Genomic DNA, 8,396 nt, shown 5'->3' with positions numbered 1-8,396 from the left:
GGGGCCTCTGGAGAGGTGGAGGTAGGGCGTTGGTTCCTGGGGAATCCTGGGTGGACTAGGGGTGCCCGTGGTTGGAAAGTTGAGCCCCTGTTGGTGCCAGATCCCTGGTTGAAACGGTGTCATCACGTCCATTGGGGTACCTGACGTAGGCGTAGTTCAGGTTTGAAAGAGAGAAGAAGAACCTGCTTGACCAGGGGGGTCAGACTTGTGGTTCCGCACGTGTTTGTGGAGTAGCACCGGTCCCGGAGACATCAGCCATGTTGGCAGGGAGATGCCGGTCACCGATTTCCTAGGAAAGGAGAAAAGGCATTCATGGGTTGTCTGATTGGAAGCTGTGCACAAGAGCGACCATATGGCGTGGAGTGTCTCAGGGAGGGCCTCTTGCCAGTAGTCAATGGACCTCAGGGCCAGGAGGACCACCTTCCAGATGACCCTGTTCTCACGCTCCACCTGCCTGTTGCCCCTGGTGTTGTAGCTAGTCGTGCCTCACTCTTTCAGTTACTGGCATAGTTCGTCACTCATGAAGCTGGACCCCCGATCACTGTGGATGAATGCTGGGCATCCAAGCATGGTGAAGATCTGCATCAGTGCTTTGATAAAGGAGGTGGTGGTGGTGTCAGGGCAAGGGATGGTGAAGGGAAAATGAAAGTATTTGTCTATGACCAAGAGGAAATAGATGTTCTTATTTGCAGAAGGTAGTGGTCCCTTGAAGTTGACACTGAGTCACTCAAAGGGCTGAGTGGCCTTGACTACATGGGCCTATGGCAGGTGGAAGAAGTGTGGTGTGCACTCTGCACAGACTCTACAGAACTCAGCCATGGTCCTGACTTCTTTGATGGTGAAGGGGAGGTTTCAGGACTTAATAAAATGGTACAAGCGCATGATGCCCAGGTGGCAGAGGGTGCCAGGCAGCGCCTGAAAGTTGCTCGGACTGAGCACTGATGCAGGCCCGAGACAGGGCATCGGGGAGTGCATTGGGTGGTGAGGAGGGTGAACCTTCTGCCTGCCAGGTAGTGATGCCAATGGGCAAACTGCTTCCATGATCACCTCTGTTTTGATGGCAGAGTGTCCGAGCTCTGAACCACGAAAGGTCCTGGAGAAAAAGGCCATGGTTCTGCATCCCTGATTGAGAGTGGCAGTGAGGTCGACATCAGAATCTCGCACTTCACCTGGAATGGGGTGTCCTCATCCACAGCATGCATTGTGGCGTTGGTGATGTCCTGTCTGATGTGGACAGGATGTGGGGGGGAAGGGAAAGGTGGTGGCTTGGGCCAGTGGGTGGACCTTGTCCTAAAAGTGGGGACCCACTGGGAGTATTAAGAGAAGAGCCCTAGGCACCGGCAGAGGGCCTTCAGCATGTGTTTGAGGGGAAGTTCTATTAGGGGGCCGATGTGCTCGAGGTTGGGACCAACGTACCACGATGTACCCCAGGATGGTGAGGCGGGTGGTGCTGAACACGCACTTCTCTTTGTTGTAAGTGAGGTTCAGTACCTCAGCCAAGTGGAAAAATATCTCCAGGTTGGCATCATGGTCCTGCTGGTCGTGGCTGCAGATGGTAACATTGTCCAGGTACTGGAAAGTCATTCTTGGATTGTGCTCATTTACCATGCAGTCTATCTCCCGCTGAAACACGGAGCCCCATTTGTGACCCCAAATGGGACCCGGCGGAACTGGTAGAGGTGCCCATCTGCCTCAAAGGTGGTATAAGGTTTATCCCGAGCATGGATGGGGAGCTGATGGTAGGCCGACTTCAGGTCAATCATAGAGAAAACCCAGTTTTGGGCTATCTCGTTGACCATGTTGGCTATGAGGGGAAATAGTAGGCATCCAACTGGGTCTACTGGTTGATGGTCTGGCTATAGTCGATGATCATCCTCTGTTTGCTGACCCCTTTTACAACCAGGACCTGGGCTCTCCAAGGGCTGGGGCTGGGTTCTATGATTGCTTCCGCCAGAAGCCATCTCACCTCTGCCTTGATAAAGGTCCTGTCGGCCGCACAGTAACACCTGCTCTTGGCAGCTATGGGCTAACAGTCTGGCGTTAGGCAGTGGAAGAGTGATGGAGGGGGTACCCGTAGGGTGGAGAGCTCGCAGATGGACTGAGAATGGCCGTTGTGCTTTGTGATGTGGATGGAGAGTGGGGTTGGGGGTGTTGGCCACCGAAGGCAAGGTTGAGGCTGTGGAGGTGGCACTGGAAGTCTAACCCAAGGAAATAGGGGCACAGAGCTTGGGCTTGACCAGGAGCCTGAAACCTTGAAATGTTCCGCCCCACTGTCAAGACCACTGAGCAGCACCCGAGTGCCGTAATGGAGTGGTCCTGGGCCGTCAAGGCGATAGTTAAGTTTGCTGGATATACCTTTAATTTCAGCATACAGACCACATTCAGGTGCACAAAGCTCTCAGTACTACCGCTATCAAAGAGGCATTTTATTACTTTCCCGTTGACAGCAATGTCCATCGTCAAGTGCCCAAATCCATGGGGAATGCCCTCTGTTAGCATAAAGAATACTAGGATCACCTTGGAATGAATGGCAGCTAGCGGGTGCCCTTTGGAGTGTGGGGTGCAGAGGGTGTGGAGTTCTGCACATGTGCATGTTGGCAAGTTGAGCGAGTTGGGGCAGTTGGGGGTCGGCTGGACCATGATGGCAGTGCCCAGGGGATGCATTTGGTATCAGTACAGTCGGGCGACCCGACTGGAAGTGAGGCCAGAGGTGACGTCATTAGTGTGGGCGGACGTGACATGTTCGATGCAGGAGGAAGTTGGACGATGAAGGATGGCGGCATCCATGGTTAGCACACTGCGGCGGTGTGGGTGGACGTCTGGGCTGGAAGTGACGGTGACAGTGCGGGTGGAAGTGGCGGGCGGAGTAATGGTGCTGTCCGGCACTCGCATGTGGGGGTGTCCAGGGGGCTCCCGGTTGGTTGTGGAGGGCCGCAGCACTCCCAGTAGGTCTGGAGAGGCACACCTTAGCGAAGAGGCCTTTCTTGCCGCATCAGGGTCAATGCGGGTTCCTCGCTGGGCAGTTCTTTCAGGAGCGCCTGTCCGACCCACACTAGGACCCACAGTACTTACAGCAATGGACTGCGTCGGCAGTGGAGATTGTCTCTTCCACTTGGGCCCCTCAGCGACTGCTGTCATCAGCGTCAGCCTGGATGGAGGTTGGGAGAGTCAAGCATTGAAGTATATCATTCCTCACTACTGCCTGGATCTCATCTTTGATTAAGAGTGCAACTCCACCTCCCTTACCATCCTGTCTATCTCTTTGCACCACCTGATATCCTTGAAAGTTTAATTCCCATTTAGGGTCACCTTGTAGCCATGTTTCCGTGATGGCGACCAAATCATAGGCATGGGTACCGATTTGCACCTCAAGTTCACTAACCTTATTTCTAATACTGTGGGCATTCAGATAAAGTGCCCTTATGCTCTTTGTCCTTTTAATATCTAGTGACTTCTGTAACCTTTTCTTTTGATTTTTCTGCCCACTATTTTCCTTTGTAATTTTCTTAACACTAACATTGACCCGAAAACTCACTGCACCATCTGATTTTTTACTTTCTCCTCCCAACATTACTTTTCCTATTTTACTTTTCCTGGCCATTACTTTATCTTCCCTACCCTTTTCCCTATCACTCTGGTTCCCATACCCCTGCCAAATTAGTTTAAACCTTGCCCCACTGCTGTACCAAACATACTTGCCAAAATGTTGACACCTTTTGGATTTAGGTGCAACCCGTCCCTCTTGTAAAGATCATGCCTTCCCCAAAAGAGATCCCAATGATCCAAGATCATTTTTGTCAGCTTGAACTTGTACATCAGATGACAATAAACCTGAGTTGACAAATGCCTTCTCCTGACCCATTTCTGCTTCATTCTCTTGCTTTCATTGTAGAACCTCTCAGGGAGTGACCTGCGTACTTGCTCTGGGTCTGCCAATCCAGTTTAGCCTCCAAATTCCAGACACGGCTTCCCACCAGTCAACAACCAGTGGGATGAGCCTTGTGTTGTTAAGAGGAGAACGTGGTGATCTCCTGAAACCCACTGTGAGTGTCTGCAGGAGGCAAGCTTTGGAAACAAACAGGTCCAGGTGTAGCAGAGAAGCTGGTTGCAGTGGCAGATGACATTTGGAGATAGGTCTTGTGATAGACATTTTGGTGACAGAGAAAGTCAGAATGGCCACATGGCTAGATCAGTTGTATGGCATGTCTGGGTTCATTGGGTGCATAATACAGTAAATGCCCTTGAATTCCAGTATCCAGAATTCATGCAACTGGCAGCCTCAAGCAACCAGCACAAAAAAATAATTGAGGAAAATAAATTTTAAAAATTAAAATAAATAAGAATTTTTAAAAGTTTTAAAATATGCAAGTTTAAACTTGTAAAAATAAATGTTCACCTTTGGTGAAGATGGGAGCAAATGTCCAGCCAGCGGGGAGCCTTAGTCATGCTTTGTGCGTAGCAGTTGTTTAAATAAAGTTGTGTGAAACAGCAATGGCGTCACCTGGGATGAAGAGATGGTTGATGCTGCACGCCATTGGAGTGACTCTGTTAAAGTGTCTCCTTATCCCTGCTTAGTAAGAGTTGTTCTGGTCAGAGGCTTTATCTGTAAACATGGGAGAGGGAGTTCATTATCAATAATGTTATTGTTTATCTTTTGGGCGGCTCCATGGAGCAATGGAACCTGTAGATGCAGCGATGGTTAAATGTTTTCAAAGAATGTGACTGAAAATAAAGTAAAATGCTTTATGATTTATATATTCATGCAAGTGAAGCTTGTTCAGTGTAATAGTGGGTTGTGCATGAGCACAGCGAAAAGACTGAGATAACAGGCTGTGAGCTCGTTTAGCACAACTGATTTACTTTGAAGTTCATGCCGCAACCTTTAAGGCGGTCCTCGGCCCTCCCCTTGCATTCCGGAACTTATGTCACTACCTGGTCTTTTTGAAGGTGACCTGCACTTCATCTACCCATGTGCATTCCTTCGTGGAGCCCGACATTAAAGCGAAGAGTGGGCACATGATGTTGGTGGCCGCGGGGAGGAACCTGTTGTAAAAATTCACCATGCCCACCAACTCTTGCAGAGTCATCGATTTGACGAATTGCTGTATAGCCTCCACCTTGATGAGCAGAGGAGTGGCACCAGCTTTGGCAATTTTGTGGCCCTATGAGTCGATCTCCTTGAGGTCGAACTGGCAATTCGACGGGTTAATGGTGAGGCTGAACTCAGAAAGTTGATTAAAAAGCTAGTGAAGATATGAAACGTAATCCTCAGCAATCTTGCTTGCTACCAGGATATCGTCAAGGTAGATGAAAAGGAAAGGCAAGTCTCTGCCAACAGCGTCAATGAGGCGCTGGAGTGTCTGGGCCACATTCTTCAAGCCGAAACCCATGCGCAGAAACTCAAAAAGGCTGAAAGGGGTGATGATGGTGGTCTTCTGGACATTGTCTGGGTGAACCGGGATCTGATAGTGTCCCCGGATCAGGTCAACCTTGGAGAAAAGCTGTGCCCCATGGAGGTTTGCTGCAAAATCGCGGATATAGTGAATCAGATAGCAGTCAGGTGTCATTATGTTGTTTTGTTTTAATTTTTTTATTTTTTATACTATGAACCATACTGACCAAAATACATGCAGATATTTTTCTCTTGAATATACACAGTGTTATTTTCTCCGCTTTTTCCCCCTTCCCTTCCCTCCCTCCCCATTCATTCAACGTTCAATCTATATGATGCATTAAACCTGTTAAACAACGTCGTCACATCATAAAAATAAACAAGAAATTTGTGTCTTCTACTTTTACATACTGGGTCAGTTCATTTCATTGTCTTCTCCTTCTGTCATTTTAGGTGGTGGAGGCCTGTGGTAGGATTTCTCTATTGTGTTCCATGTATGGTTCCCATATTTGTTCGAATATTGTGATGTTATTTCTTAAATTATGTTATTTTTTTTCCAATGGAAAACATTTATTCATTTCTATGTACCATTGCTGTATTCTCAGGTTATCTTCTAATTTCCAGGTTGACATAATACATTTTTTTGCTACAGCTATCATAATAAATCTTTTTTGCGCTCCATCCAAATCGAGGCCAAGTTCTTTACTTCTTATATTACTTAGAAGGAAGATCTCTGGATTTTTTGGTATGTTGCTTTTTGTGATTTTATTTAATAGCTGATTTAAATCTTCCCAAAATTTTTTCACTTTTTCACATGCCCAAATTGCACATATTGTTGTTCCCATTTCCTTCTGACAGCGAAAACATCTGTCTGATACTGTTGGGTCCCATTTATTTAACTTTTGGGGTGTGATGTATAGCCTGTGTAACCAATTATATTGTATCATGTGTAACCTCATGTTTATTGTATTTCTCATAGTTCCAAAGCATAGCTTTTCCCATGTTTCATTCTTTATCTTTATGTTTAGATCTTGTTCCCATTTTTGTTTAGGTTTACAGTTTGTTTCCTCGTTCTCCTTTTCTTGCAGTTTGATGTACATGTTGGTTACAAATTTTTTAATTATCATTGTGTCTGTAATCACATATTCAAAATTGCTTCCTTCTGGTAACCTCAGAGCCAATTTGTCCTTCAAGTAGGTTTTCAGTTGGTGGTACGCAAACATTGTATCGTGAGTTATACTATATTTGTCCTTCATTTGTTCAAAAGATAATAATTTATTTCCTGAAAAACAATTTTCTATTCTTTTGATCCCTTTTCTCTCCCATTCTCTAAAGGAAAGGTTATCTATTGTGAAAGGGATTAGTTGATTTTGTGTCAATATTAATTTTAGTAGTTGATAATTTATTTTATTTCTTTCTACGTGAATCTTCTTCCAAATGTTGAGCAGATGGTGCAATACTGGTGAATTCCTATGTTGCACCAATTTTTCATCCCACTTATATAGTATATGTTCAGGTTTCTTCTCCCCTATTTTATCTAGCTCTAATCTGGTCCAATCTGGTTTTTCCCTTGTTTGATGAAAATCTGATAGGTATCTTAATTGTGCTGCTCTATAATAATTCTTAAAGTTTGGTAGCTGTAAGCCCCCTTGTTTGTACCATTCTGTTAATTTATCTAGTGCTATCCTCGGTTTCCCCCCTTTCCATAAGAATTTCCTTATTATTTTCTTTAGCTCCTTGAAGAATTTCTCTGTTAGATGAATTGGTAATGATTGAAATAGGTATTGTATCCTTGGGAAGATGTTCATTTTAATACAGTTTATCCTTCCAATCAGTGTTAATGGTAAGTCTTTCCAGTGCTCTAAGTCGTCTTGTAATTTTTTCATTAATGGCTGATAATTTAGTTTGTACAGATGGCCGAGATTATTATCTAGTTGTATACCTAGGTATCGAATTGCTTGTGTTTGCCATCTAAATGGTGATTCTTTCTTAAACTTTGTGAAATCCGCATTATTTATTGGCATTGCTTCAATTTTATTTACGTTGATCTTGTACCCCGATACTTCTCCATATTCCATCAATTTCTTATGTAATGATTAGGTGTATTGATTAGACAGGGTAAGAGTAAGTCACCGTGGACTCGGTCCACGCTGCTGAAGATCCAGCTGCGCTGGATGGGTCACGTCTCCAGAATGGAGGACCATCGCCTTCCCAAGATCGTGTTATATGGCGAGCTCTCCACTGGCCACCGTGACAGAGGTGCACCAAAGAAAAGGGACAAGGACTGCCTAAAGAAATCTCTTGGTGCCTGCCACATTGACCACCGCCAGTGGGCTGATATCGCCTCAAACCGTGCATCTTGGCGCCTCACAGTTCGGCGGGCAGCAACCTCCTTTGAAGAAGACCGCAGAGCCCACCTCACTGACAAAAGGCAAAGGAGGAAAAACCCAACACCCAACCCCAACCAACCAATTTTCCCCTGCAACCGCTGCAATCGTGTCTGCCTGTCCCGCACCGGACTTGTCAGCCACAAACGAGCCTGCAGCTGACGTGGACTTTTTACCCCCTCCATAAATCTTCGTCCGCGAAGCCAAGCCAAAGAGAAAGAGTAAGTCACAAGCAACTGGAAAATACAATATCCAGCATCTATCAATCCCCATAGGGGCCAGATATCAAAGATGTTACTGCAGTAAAGAAGTCATGTTACTGCTGTATAAAACATTGGTTAAGCTGGATTTGGAATATTGTGTGCAATTCTGGTCACTCCATTACAGGAAGTATGTGGAGGTTTTGGAAAGGGTGCATCAGGGGCTTATCAGGACGCTGCCTGGATTAGAGGGTAGGAGCAATGGGGAGAGGTTAGACAAATTTGGGATGTTTTCTTTATAGATCGCCGGGGCTGAGGGAAGACCTGATAGAAAATTATAAAGTTATGAGAGGCATAGCTACAGTAGGCAGTCAGAATCTTTACCCAAAGTAAAAATAATATACTGTGGTGGCATGG

The sequence above is a fragment of the Narcine bancroftii genome, chromosome 3, assembly GCF_036971445.1.
Source record: "Narcine bancroftii isolate sNarBan1 chromosome 3, sNarBan1.hap1, whole genome shotgun sequence".
Classification (NCBI taxonomy): Eukaryota; Metazoa; Chordata; class Chondrichthyes; order Torpediniformes; family Narcinidae; genus Narcine; species Narcine bancroftii.
Note: the sequence above shows the minus strand (reverse complement) of the source record.